This window comes from Penaeus chinensis, chromosome 5 (genome assembly GCF_019202785.1).
Source record: "Penaeus chinensis breed Huanghai No. 1 chromosome 5, ASM1920278v2, whole genome shotgun sequence".
Lineage (NCBI taxonomy): Eukaryota > Metazoa > Arthropoda > Malacostraca > Decapoda > Penaeidae > Penaeus > Penaeus chinensis.
The window spans coordinates 7,469,088-7,471,587 of NC_061823.1; the positions used below are offsets into that span (position 1 = coordinate 7,469,088).

Consider the following 2,500-nt stretch of genomic DNA (forward strand, 5'->3'; position numbering starts at 1 on the left):
AAAAAGTTAAAAGGTAAATGTTTGAAAAGCTTCTAATACCTTCAGTAATAAATACTTTAGTATTTGATTATTCAACATATGTAATACGTTATCGCAGTACAGCTGTATAAATTAGCTATTCACTTAATGTAAATCACTTGCTTATTAAGGCGCGTGTGAGTACCTCTCATACACGGGATGAATATCGTATATTTCAGCATTTATGTAAATCACAAACTAAAAATACCAATCAAATATCAATCAATATCATAGACATCAAATAGGATACACCTTCACACTTCTCTCTCATGCTTACCAAAACCTTTCTGAGAACAAAACAATAACAAGAAACGCTAATATTTACTCTGCCAATGAAGCACTCACGAAAGCAGACTACAACTCACGGCAACAGTAAAGTGAACACTGAGCTTCCCAAGGTAACTACGCGGGTTTAAGTTTCCATGAGGCGGCAATACAGGTCCGGCAACTCACCATTGGCACATCCCGTCATCCAAGGTCACGTAGAAGGGCGGACAGGTAGACAGGTAGAAACTCTCGAATTGTTTTTCATTTTTCTTTGTTTTCATTTTGAATATTTATTTTCATATTTTCTCTCTTAGAAAAGTGCATACTTACATATGTAGATATGCATTTATGTATGAAGATACATATTTAATATCTGTTGTGTGACTATTGGCTAATTCGATCATGAGATCATAATAATAGCCGCTGCAGTGTATTCAGTATACATATGTGTGTGTGTGTGTGTGTGTGTGTGTGTGTGTGTGTGTGTGTGTGTGTGTGAAAGAGAGAGAGAGAGAGAGAGAGAGAGAGAGAGAGAGAGAGAGAGAGAGAGAGAGAGAGAGAGAGAGAGAGAGAGAGAGATCAGCATGTGTGTCTATATGTGGATGCTCATATATACATAAACACATATGTACTGAAACAGGTGAGAGTAATAGGTTGGGATAAAGACGAAACAAAAGGCTTTTTTTTCGCTTCAAAAACTAATAGTGAAACGAACATAAACTAAAACTTCTCGGGCTAATGAGTCGCATACAAATCAGTAGATACAATTCACAATATAACGAGAAATGTTCGATAATATCGCCGGAAACACCACAACAATGAACGTGTTTCTAAAATCACAAAATCTCAACATTTTCAATATTCACTTCGTCTTCTTCAAACTTAGTAATACATTTCACGTTCTCAAAACAACGGCTTTTGTTCTTCACTAACACACATCTTGTTCCCCGTGATGTTTTCTGTTCTTCAGCCTCGGATATTCCTGAGCAATCTTCACATGGAAGGTAATTGAAGGCAATCATAAAACTCGGAGTGAATATTTCCATTTTATCGCTCGCTTCAGCTACATTTTTTTTTTTTTTTTTTTTTTTGACTAACTGCGCAACAGGAAAGGCATTATCAAGTGAATTCGCTTTAAACTGGTTGCGACCTACATATTCATTCTTTATCAGTATGGCGTGTAACAGGAAGATAGTGATAAACTTTGTATTTATTCCATGATCACTATTCTTAGTACTGTTACTGTTATTATTATTGTTATTGTTATCATTATCATTATTGTTGTTATTACTAGCATCATTATTATTATTATCATCATATTATGATGATGGTGATGATCATTATTATTTGTCATAGTAGTAGTAGTAGTAGTAGTAGCAGAAATAGTAGTAGTAGTATTGTTATTATTGTTGATGTTTTGTTGTTAATCATCATCATTATCATTATTATCATTATTAGAAAAAAAACTATATTAAGTGATTTATAAAAAAAAATATACTGAAAATAACATTACTTGTTTCATAGAAAACCTCAGGCATCGGGAAATTAAGGGGTAACCACTTAATTTTCCCTTTCATCTCTTGTAATTCAAAATACATATTGATTTATGATTCCTTTCTGAGAGCTGTTTTCATTATAATAGGGAATAATCAACACTTTGATTTCCTTCCTGAGTTATTTTTTTGTTTAATGAAATGGAAATGATCCACATCCGGTTTTGCTTTCATTGCAAAATTCACGCACACACACACACACACACACACACACACACACACACACACACACACACACACACACACACACACACACACACACACATATAAATCACATTCGGTACGTACGCTCCTGAATCCAACACTTCTCTCTGCTTTTCCCAGTATGATGTCTCCCTGTCGGCGTTTGTAGCGCTGTCAAACCTTTTCATATTTGTTTATAACATTTCCTAGCCTTACTACTTCACAGCCCAACCTTATTTCAACCACTAGTTTCTCTGATTCCAAGCATCGCCTTCCTCCCCTTTAGTCCATTCGGGTGTTTTTGGTCACGTGGCGGGAATTCAATATCACTGGAAAGCGTTAATTCCGTTGGGCGTACGAATACATTAGCAAATGCAAATATATCCATTACAATTTTCCAATCCCTTTTTCTAATAGATTCAGCAAAAGGTATATGTCTGCTAGTTACGAGAGCCATTTTTTTGTTTAGGGGGGGTGGG

General features: G+C 35.3%; 1 protein-coding gene across 1 annotated transcript in view; it reads right to left on the reverse strand.

Annotated features, from left to right (window-relative positions):
• The window catches only part of LOC125025961 (gamma-glutamyl hydrolase-like), a 25,292-nt gene extending 24,871 nt beyond the window's left edge, over positions 1-421 (reverse strand). The window contains exon 1 of the mRNA XM_047614317.1: positions 344-421. The gene's annotated coding sequence lies outside the window, so the exon portion shown is untranslated. The remainder of the gene's footprint in view (positions 1-343) is intronic.
• Positions 422-2,500: the final 2,079 nt, after the last annotated feature.